The sequence below is a fragment of the Neopelma chrysocephalum genome, unplaced genomic scaffold, assembly GCF_003984885.1.
Source record: "Neopelma chrysocephalum unplaced genomic scaffold, ASM398488v2 Primary Assembly neopelma1_95902, whole genome shotgun sequence".
NCBI lineage: Eukaryota > Metazoa > Chordata > Aves > Passeriformes > Pipridae > Neopelma > Neopelma chrysocephalum.
The window spans coordinates 828-11,881 of record NW_020924553.1 but is presented as its reverse complement, the minus strand read 5'-3'; the positions used below and the strand labels follow the sequence as shown (position 1 = coordinate 11,881).

Here is an 11,054-nt window from a genome sequence, read left to right as displayed (position 1 = left end):
TGTGTTGATGTGCTGGAAGGCAGGAGGGCTCTGCAGAGGGACCTGGCCAAGCTGGATCCATGGGCTGATTGCAAGGGGCTGAGGTTCAAGCAGGCCAAGGGCTGGGTCCTGCCCTCTGGCCACAAGAAGCCCCGTCAGCCCCCCGGGCTGGGGCCAGAGTGGCTGGAGAGCAGCCAGGCAGAAAGGGAGCTGGGAGTGTGGATGGACAGGAAGCTGAAGAGGAGGCAGAGTGTGGCCAGGTGGCCAAGAGGGCCAATGGATGGTGGCCTGGAGCAGGTGCAGGGAAAAGCAACGAGGCTGGAGAAGGGAGTGGAGCACAAGTGGTGTGAGGAGAGGCTGAGGGAGCTGGGGCTGTTGAGGCTGGAGAAGAGGAGGTTCAGGGGAGACCTCCTGACTCTCTGCAAGTCCCTGCCAGGAGGTTGTAGCCAGGTGGGGGTGGGGCTCTTGTGCCAGGAAGCAGCAGTAGGACAAGAGGGCTGGGTCTTGAGCTGTGCCAGGGGAGGTTTAGGTTGGATATTAGGAAGCAATTTTTTGTGGAGAGAATAATCAGGCCTTGGAAAGGGCTGGGCAGGGAGGGGGTGGAGTCAGCGTCCCTGGAGGTGTTGAAGGTGAGAGTGGATGTGGCCTCAGTGCCATGGTCTGGGAAGCACGGCGGGGTTGGATCCAGGGTTGGACTTGATGATCTCGGAGGTCTTTTCCAACGTGGCTGATTCTGTGATTCTCTGGTTGCCATTCCTATGGCAGCACATGCTTGAGGCTCTATCCCCAGGGTGATAGAGATGTGTGTACATATATATCTGCAAGGTTAGTGTGTAAATGTGTGGTGTTAGAAAAGCAGGCTAAGTTGTGGGATGGTTGTAGAAGGAGAAAGAAGCCCAGAGGCCAGTGCAATCAGGCAGCCCTCAGCTTGCACATCATGTCCCCTCCCTGCAGGTTCCTGTCCTTGAGCCCAGGCCCTGAGGTGAGGCTGAGAAGTGGCGCGGAGGTGAGCCCAGAGCTGTCCCTGAGGTGAGGCTGAGAATAAGTGCAAGGCAGAGGTGCTGTGGAGGAAGGAGAGTCCCATGGTGGGGAACAGATGAAGGTGCCCCTTCCTGAGAAGGTGCTGTGTCCATCCCCTGTGTGCCAGGTGAGCTGGGGCTTTGCTGCAGAGCTGTGGGCGCTGATTTGAGCGGCTCCAAGTGCTGAGATGGTGGCACCCAGGAACACAAACTGTGCCTGGCCACGGAGCCTGCAAGGAGGAGCAGAGACAGCCCTGGCAGTGTGGGGGTCCAGGTTGTCCCTGTGCCTTCCCCTGCAGGCCCTGGCTGTCCCTGCTGGGCCCCTGTCCATCCCCATCAGGTCCCTGCCCGTCCCCCCCGGGCTGAGCTCCCCCCAGGAAGTGCCGTGGAGCTGAAGCTGCTGCCATCCCCCCCCTGCAGCCGCTGCCCCAGCCAAGGGAGCAGCAAAGGCAGGGCCAGGAGCAGAGGCAGCAGCAGGGGAGCCCTGGGGGGGCCGGGAAGCTCTTGTGTGGGGCAGGAAAGAGGCGCTGGGCACGAGGCCGGGGCTGTGCTGAGCAGGCCCAGCCCTCACATCCCCCCAGCCAACGCCAGCTGCCCGGGGCGCTTGGGAGGGACCCCCAGCCCGTGTGCCCCACACTCAGCTGGCAGAGAGAGAGCCAAGGGACAGGACCACAGGCAAGGCCACGGGTGAGGGACAGGCAGGGCCATTGCAGGGCCATGGTGAGGGCACAGCCTGTGGCAGCAGAGCTGCCCAGGGCTGGGGGCAGCCGGGGGTGTTGGTCCCAGCCAGTGCTGGGGCCGAGCAGAGCACGAGGCCTCTTGCAGAGCCCTGGAGCAGCCTCCCACTTGCCAGCCCCACCCTGGTGGGGTGACACTGTCCCCTCCCTACAGGACACTCCCCCAGAAATCTTTATGGGGGCCTTTTGTGTCTATTCCTGGTTGCTGATTGATGCTGGGGACCTGAGGGAGCCTCTGCAATCCCATCCCTGGGGCACAATCTCCTCTCCAGAGCTTGACTTCTTGGAGCCTTTGCAGGGAAATCTGTGCTGGCAGCTGCATCCTGAGCCCGAGGGCAGTTTGTATCCCCGAGTGCTGATCCAGCCTGGGGACCCAAGGGATCCTCTGCTATTCCATCCATGCAGCAGGAGTCACCCTCCTGCCCTTGACTCCTTGCAGAGGAACAAGTGCCATCTCTCTGTTTGGGAGAAGCCAGATGCTGCCCCTGGGCCATCAGAAGTGGTGCTGAAGCCTCTTTCAGCCCAGCCCCAGGTGCAGTTTTCTCATCCCCTCAGCGAGTGCCCGCTCCCCCAGCCGGCACTGACCAACCAGGGCGTTTGGCACACGTGGTTTGGTGGTTTGGAGAAACAGCCCGAGACTGGCAGGGAGCCAGAGGACCTCAAGTAACAGCCCTGGTGAGGTGCCCACACTGGCAGGGGCCCAGGGGATCACTGCTCCACGGAACCGGCTGGAGCTCTGGGTGAGCCTGAGCTGAAGGGCCTGTGACCTGTGGATGAGTCCAGGATGGAGCAGAGACCCCCCTGCAGCCCGGGAGGAGCCCACACCGGAGCAGGGGATGCCCAAAGGAGGCCGAGAGCCCGTGGGAAGCCCCTGCAGAGCTGAGGGAGCAAAGCCCTGGTTTCCAGGGCTGCCCCCCACCCCAGTTTGTTTTTGTGACAGTTTTTTTGGTGTAATCTTCATATTTTGGAGTATTTTTTAGCCGAATCTCAACTTTTTGCAGTTTGAGGGGGCAGGGGTCTTCCTGCTATTTTTGAGGGTTTTTTACCTGAATATCGATGGTTTGGGTTTTTCTGGGCTGAATCTTGGTGTTTTGGAGGTTTTTATGGTCACAGGATGCCCAGTGAGTTCTAGAGATGGACTTGGGCAGGAGGAACCCTCAAGCCAACGCACTCAGCCCTTGTTTTTCTCCCCATCAGGATTTGTCCTTCCCAAAGCTTGGGCGGATGGAGGAGGAGGCTGTGAGGAAGAGGAAGATGCCTTTGGCCCCCCAGGCAGGTGAGGAGGAAGTCAGTGGCCCTTTGGGTGGGTGTTGTGCTGGCTCTGGCAGCCGAGCATGGCCCCCGGCTGCAGGACAACCCCGCTGCCGCCGCCGTCCTGCCGGGGCCAGAGTTGGGGGGATGTCCTTGGCCTTCCCTGTGGGCCGGAGGCAAATCCCCTCCCTGTCCTTCTTGCTTCCTGCCCCAGGCCCCGAGCTGAGGACGGAGAGCCCGGAGGACAAATCCCCCTGTGAGACCCTGGTGGGAGAGGCCGTTTTGAAGGGCTCCACGGTGCAGGAAGGCAGCGGGGAGGAAAAGGTCCGGAGATCCCCCCGCAGGAGTGGCTCCAAAGCCAGCCCAGGGTGCTCTGAGGAGGAAAGACCCAACCTGTGCCGGGAAAGCGGCTGGAGCTTGAGGGGGAGCTGTGACCTGGTGGTCCCTGAGCAGCCTCCCAGCAGAGAGAAGCCCTTCAGGTGCTTGGAATGTGGGAAGAGCTTCAGGAAGAGCCCCGACCTGCTCCGACACCAGCACATCCACACTGGGGAACGTCCCTACAGGTGTGGAGAATGTGGGAAGAGCTTCAGGACCAACTCCAACCTGATCCGGCACCGTCGCATCCACACTGGGGAACGGCCCTATTCGTGTGACGAATGTGGGAAGAGCTTCAGGCAGAGCTCCCACCTGATCCAACACCAGCAAATCCACACTGGGAAACGGCTCTACATGTGTGGGGAATGTGGGAAAAGCTTCAGTAACAGCTCCAACCTTCTCACCCACCAGCACATCCACAGTGGAGAACAACTCTACATATGTGGGGAATGTGGCCAGAGCTTCAACCAAAACTCCAAGCTGATCCGACACCAGCTCATCCACACTGGGGAACGTCCCTACACGTGTGGGGAATGTGGGAAGAGCTTCAGGGACAGCTCCACCCTCCGCATCCACCAGTACCTACACACTGGGGAACGGCCCTACACGTGTGGGGAATGTGGGAAGAGCTTCAGGGACAGCTCCACCCTCCGCATCCACCAGTACCTACACACTGGGGAACGGCCCTATACATGCGGGCAATGTGGGAAGAGCTTCACAAAGAGCTCCCACCTCCTCATCCACCAGCGCATCCACACTGGGGAACGTCCCTACAAGTGCTTGGAATGTGGGAAGAGGTTTCAGCAAAGCGCACATCTCCTCCTGCATGAGCGGACGCACACGGATGAGAGGCCCTTCCGCTGCACCGACTGCGGGAAGGGCTTCAAGCACAACTCCACCCTCGTCAGGCACCGGCGCATCCACACCGGGGAGAGGCCCTACAAGTGTGGGGAGTGTGGGAAGAGCTTCACCCGCAGCTCTTACTTGACCTCACACCAACAGACCCACAAGTAAGGGAAAGCCCTACGAGTGCCCCAACTGCGGAAGAGCCTCGGCTGCTGCTTCCACCCCGAATGAAGCCCCTGATGGTGAGGCAACCTCTGGAGTCCAGTGACTGTCAGTCCATCCCTTTTGACCACAAAGGACCAGTCCCCTTTCCCAGGGGCAGCTTCTTCCAAGAGAACCCTTCTTGGGGGGGTGTGGAGATTCCTGCCTTGGCTGGGGAGCCCCCCAAGGTCACTGCTGGAGGTTGAGAGCAGAGATCTCCCCAGGAGCTTTGGTCTGGGGGAGTTCCATCCATCTTTAATTAAGAATTCTTGCTTTTGTGCCAGCTTTAGTAGAATTGCTTCAAGAATTGCTTTAGTGTAGAGCACTGTCCTATCTTATCCTGTACTCCTGGTAGTTTTAGTGTTTCTACTGTGCAGTAAATAATTGTGATGAAGATCTTTTGTCTGATCATTTGTAACCCTAAATAACTCATTTCTATCAATAGATCTGATTTGCCATCATTAAAACCTGGGGGGGACAAAGTGTTTCAGTCACAGCTCTGTAATTCCTCTAAACTGAAACTGTTGTCGTAATGCAAGGCTGAGATTGAATCCAGCAGCCCCCAGCACCCCAGAAAAGGGGTTAGGTGGGGTCCTGGGTGGGCTTTGAGTGTGTTTGGGAGTCTTTGAGGGGCCGTGGGAAGGTTTTTGGGGGTCCCAGCACCTTTTGGTGTGAGCTGGGTGCTTTATTGAGGGGCAGGTGCCCTCCCAAATCCCACCCAGAGCGGGTTGACATGGGGGGACACAGAGGGATTCCCATTCTTGATCCATCTCAGGCCGGTTCTACCCCCCCCAAACTTGGCTCCACCCCTTGGGATTCCCCCAAGCCCCTCCTCCACTGCCCCCCAATAACCGGGACTGGGCAGGAAGCGGGGAGGGCCTGGCGGTGTCTGATAGAAATAAATCAAGGCATCTCTCTCTTTCTTTTACCCCCTGGGCAGTGACGACCAAGAGGCGTCCCTGCTTCACAGCAGAAGCTCCACACACTTCAACAAAGTCTGTGGGAGAATCTGCTCTATGAAAGTTGGCCCTGGGCTTTTATGCTTATCCAGTGATGAATGGCCAATCACATATTGCCAGGCCAGTGAGCAGCTGATCTGTCAAACTCTGCTTCCAAAAGCAGGATGTGTGTTGGAAGGTTGGGGAACCAGGCTGGGTTTGGCACAATTCAGCACTAAACCAACCCCTTTGGCACCAGCAGTAACTCCCCACAGAGAGCTTGCAGTGCTTGCATTCTCCCATCAGATTCTTTTCCAGGTAGAACATCCTGCTACAAGGGGTCTGTTAGCACCCGCCCCAGAAAGGAGAGGGTAACCCAGGTTCTTAAAAAATCCCTTGGGGTGAATTAGAGTGAAACGACACTTAATAATGAGTGTTTGAAAATATATATATATATATGTGGGGTTTATTTTAGAACACTTTTGTTTCAAAGGTAAACAGATATGTTGCCATTTTGGGTGTTATCATCTCTATCTCTCATCTACAACAATGTGGCATAAAGAGAACCTTTAGGGAAAATGCATAAGGGAGAGAAAGGAAAGACAGGATAAGGGTGAGGGAAAGTAAGGGAAAGCACAGCTGAGAGTGGAAAGATGTCTATAGTCACTGCCCACGGGGTCCAGCGATGGAACTTGGGAGTTGCAGCTTCCATGTCTGTCAGTTGAAGTGGTGGCCTTGATCCATTGGGGGTGGGGGAGGGAAGCCCCCACACTGCAAGAAGTTCTGAGTTATTATATCCATGGATGGTGTCCCGGGCCATGCCACGAACCCCCAACATCTCCTGGGCCTGCGCAGAGTTCCCATGAGGGGCCTGGGAAAAGGGTTTTTCCTGCCTTCCAAGGTTGGCAGAGGGGGGATGGGCTTTGATGGGCCATCAGAGGTATAATGCAAAAGTCCTGCAGAAGCCTGTAAAAGTCCCTTGGCAATCCTAGAATGCATAAATCATGAACCATTTCAGTCTCTGACACCACCTCGTGATTTATGCATTCAATAATTTCTCTTTTGTTGTTCGTTGTGAATCTTCTTTGTGGGTGGTGCCTTTTGTGTAGTGGACAGAAAGAGAGAAGAGTAAAGAAAAGGAAGAGATAGATAAGTCTTTTCCCAGTGCAATGCAATTCCCGAAAAAACCCCAAACCTTACAGTAAAATAGTAAGCATATGGGACATAACAGAATCTCAATAGCTACAATCAAATTTCCTAACACTAACAAAGTTACAAACATCAGGATTTAATACTGACACAAATCTAATTTTCATTAGCCACTGTCTCCACCCCGTGAGTAATCAGGTATCCTTTAATGCATGGTGTGTGTGAGGGATTCTATAATAATGTGTCTGTTAGAGGGGCCAATGTGTCTTGAAATTGGACCTGAAATTACACATCAGTTCTTATGCAAATACATTGAGTTACTTGGGAGTTGGTACGAGGCCTTCTTATATTCTCTTCAGGTAACACTTTCCTTTCTTTTGTCTCGATTTAGTTTAATTTCTTAATATTTTGAGAAATTTAGCCAAATATAAAATTTGATGCCTTCTGAGGCAGAGGGTTGTGCAAGTTTGGAGCTGGCTTCCTGCCAAGTCTCCGAAACTCGACAACAGGGTCTCCTTCCCAGAGAGGGAAGGAAAAAAAAACGAAAAACCAGGCAGCCAAAAATCTAGCAAAAAAAAAAAAATATTTTATGTATAAAACAGAGATATACAAGGAGAATTATATATATGAATCTATGACCCCAAATAGCTTCCCGAAGGGAAGAGGGGGAAGGGAGAAGGGAAAAGGATAAAATTGGGTGAGAAGGGACAAAAACAAATCTACACAATCTAAAAACCCAGCAAAGCGGAAGAATTGGCAAGAGCTCACCACTTCCCTTGAAAGAAAACAGTACGTCTGGACACGGCCCAGCACTCTCTCCTCACACGTGGCCGATAACAGCAGTTACTGTAGGCCTCAGCTCCAGATAAGCCAGGCCCAGACAGGGACCACCGTTCTCCAACCTCGCCGGAAGAGAAGAGAGCGAGCTCTCTTATCAATGCCTTATTTATACCCTAGGTTACGTAAAGGAATAGCATGGAATACTTCCTTGGTCACTTTCCTAGTTCCTTCCTGGTTACAAGCTGGTCTCCAGGAAGGCCTAGACTGAAACCATCACATTCTCCACCCCTTATTCCATACTATTTCTTTACGTAACACCTATATATTGCGTTTGTCTCTATACCGCGCATATACATATATACATATATAGTCCATGTTTATTTTTTCTCGAAGGCTGTCGTCTGTCGTTGAAGAACAGCACCAACAGCAGCTCGGTTTGGGTTCTTGGCCCTTTCATCATAATCACAGTTCTGGTTTAGGGCTGGCTCATTGGTTTGGGCTGTGTCATCATCGGTCATCCTTGGATACACGTATCGGCTTTGTTCAGGTCTTTTTCGTCTGGTGTCTGATCTCCTGTAAAATACAACTCAAGGCACAGAATTAGTTTTTCCCCAGGGTTAAGTTTCCTTGGGGCACACATTGGATCTCTCCATCCTTCCTCATAACCCACTAGGTATATCCTGGCCGTTGAGCGAAAACAATCCCACGAATGGGTTTGTCTTGGCCTGAGGGAGGAGTGATCCAAACGGCCTTACCTAACATACCTTTTAGATGGATTGCTGGAACTTTGTCTCCATCTACAGTGTGGAGGGATTCTGCTTGGGCAGGACCAGCTCGGTTGACTGAGCCTCGGGTGTTGACTAGCCAGGTGGCCTTGGCTAAGTTCTTGTCCCAATTTTTGTAAGTTCCCCCACCTAGTGCCTTTAGAGTCGTTTTCAACAGTCCATTACATCTTTCTACTTTTCCTGCAGCAGGTGCATGATATGGAATGTGATATACCCATTCAATACCATGCTCCTGTGCCCAAGTGGCCACTAGACTGTTCTTGAAATGAGTCCCGTTGTCTGACTCAATTCGCTCTGGAGTGCCATGTCTCCACAGGACCTGCTTCTCAAGGCCTAGGATGGTGTTTCGGGCTGTTGCATGCAGTACCGAATATGTTTCCAACCATCCTGTGGTTGCTTCCACCATAGTAAGCACATAGCGTTTACCTTGGCGGGTCTGTGGCAATGTGATATAATCCACCTGCCATGCCTCTCCATACTTATACTTCTCCCAACGTCCACCATACCACAGGGGCTTCAACCTCTTTGCCTGCTTAATAGCAGCACAGGTTTCACAGTCACGGATAACTTGAGAGATGATATCTTTCGCTAAATCCACCCCTCGGTCTCGTGCCCATCTATGAGTGCCATCTCGGCCCTGATGACCCGAAGCATCATGGGCCCATCGAGCTAGGAACAACTCTCCCTTCTGCTGCCAGTCTAGGTCTGCTTGCGAGACCTTGACCTGTGCAGCTCGGTCTGCCTGTCTGTTATTAGCATGTTCCTCATTAGCTCGCTTCTTGGACACATGGGCATCCACATGGCGGACTCTTACATCTAGTGTCTTCACTCGGGCAGCGATGTCTTGCCACAGATCAGCAGCCCAGATGGGTTTCCCTCTACGCCTCCAATTCATCTTTTTCCACCAGTCTATCCATCCCCATAGGGCATTGGCTATCATCCACGAATCAGTGTACAGGTAGAGCCTTGGCCATCCTTCTCTCTCTGCGATATCTAGGGCCAATTGGACACTTTGAGTTCCACAAACTGACTCGATTCACCTTTACCTTCAGTGGCTTCTGCCACTCATCAGGTGGGACTCCAAACAGCTGCTTTCCACTTCCGGCTCCTCCCTACAATTCGGCAGGAACCATCGGTGAAAAGGGCATAGAGTCTTTCTTCATCTGGCAGCTTATCATATGGCAGAGCTTCTTCAGCTCGACTCACTGGCTCTTCTTCTTCTTCTGCCAGACTGAAGTTCCCACCTTCAGCCCAATTGGTTATGATTTCCAAAATGCCAGGGCGATTCGAGTTCCCGATTCGGACACGTTGCGTAATCAAAGCCATCCACTTGCTCCACGTGGCATCGGTGGCGTGATGCGTAGAGGGCACCTTCTCTTTGAACATCCAGCTCAACACTGGTAATCGGGGTGCCAGGAAGAGCTGTGCTTTGGTACCAATTACCTCTGAAGCTGCTCTTATGCCTTCATACGCCGCTAAGATTTCCTTCTCCACAGGGGTGTAATTGGCTTCAGAACCTCTGTAGCTTCGGCTCCAGAAACCCAGTGGTCGCCCTCGTGTCTCGCCAGGCACCTTTTGCCAGAGGCTCCAGGAGGGACCTTTATCTCCAGCTGCAGTGTAGAGCACATTCTTTACATCTGGTCCCGTCCTGACTGGTCCAAGAGCCACGGCATGTGCAATCTCTTGCTTGATCTCCCTGAAAGCTTGTTGTTGTTCAGGATCCCACTGGAAGTTGTTCTTTTTTACCGGTCACAAAGTAAAGAGGGCTCACAATCTGGCTGTACTCTGGGATGTGCATCCTCCAGAAGCCTATGGCTCCCAGAAAAGCTTGGGTCTCTGTCTTGTTTGTTGGTGGAGCCATTGCTACAATCTTGTTGATTCCATCTGTTGGTACCTGGTGTCGTCCATTTGCCATTTCACCCCTAGGAACTGGATCTCTCAGGCAGATCCCTTGACCTTACTCTTCTTGATGGTGAAACCAGCCTTGAGGAGAATCTGGATAATCTTCTGTCCTTTCTCAAATACTTCTTCTGCTGTGTTTCCCCATACAATGATGTCATCGATGTACTGGATGTGTTCTGGAGCCTTACCCTTCTCTAGCGTGGCCTGAATCAGTCCATGGCAGATGGTTGGACTGTGCTTCCACCCCTGGGGCAGTCGATTCCAGGCGTATTGAACGCCCCTTCAGGTGAAAGCAAACTGTGGCTGCACTCTGCCGCTAAGGGAATGGAGAAGAACGCGTTGGCAATGTCGATGGTGGCGTACAGCTTTGCTGTCTTGGACTCCAGCTTGTACTGGAGCTCCAACAATTCTGGTACAGCAGCACTCAGCGGTGGTGTGACTTCATTTAAGCCACGATAGTCCACAGTCAGTCTCCATTCGCCATCGGACTTAGGTACAGGCCAAATGGGGCTGTTGAAGGGTGAATGGGTTCTGCTGACTAAGCCTTGGCTCTCCAGCTTCCAGATCATCTTATGGATGGGGATCACATACAGGAGAGCTCTGGCTGCTGCTTCCACCACGAATGAACTCCCTGATGGTGAGGCAACCCCTGGAGTCCAGTGACTGTCAGTCCATCCCTTTCAACCACAAAGGGCCAGTCCCCTTTCCCAGGGGCAGGTTCTTCCAACAGAACCCTTCCTGGCAGGGTGTGTGGAGATTCCTGCCTTGGTTGGGGACCCCCCCAAGGTCACTTATCAAGGTTGAGAGCAGAGATCTCCCCATGAGCATTGGTCTGGGGGAGTTCCATCCATCTCTACTTAAGAATTATTGCTTTTGTGCCAGCTTTAGTAGAATTGCTTCAACAATTGCTATCTTATCCTGTACTCGTGGTGGTTTTAGTGTTTGTATTGTGCGGTAAATAATTCTGATGAAGATCTTTTGTCTGATCATTTGTAACCCTAAATAATTCATTTCTATCAATAGGTCTGATTTGCCATCATTAAAAGGTGGGGGACAAAAGTGGTTCAGTCACATCTCTGTAATTCTTCTCAG

General features: G+C 53.0%; 1 pseudogene; it reads left to right on the top strand.

Moving 5' to 3' along the window:
* Positions 1-3,367: 3,367 nt before the first annotated feature.
* LOC113981043 lies at positions 3,368-4,433 on the top strand (annotated as a pseudogene).
* The last annotated feature ends 6,621 nt before the right edge of the window (positions 4,434-11,054 follow it).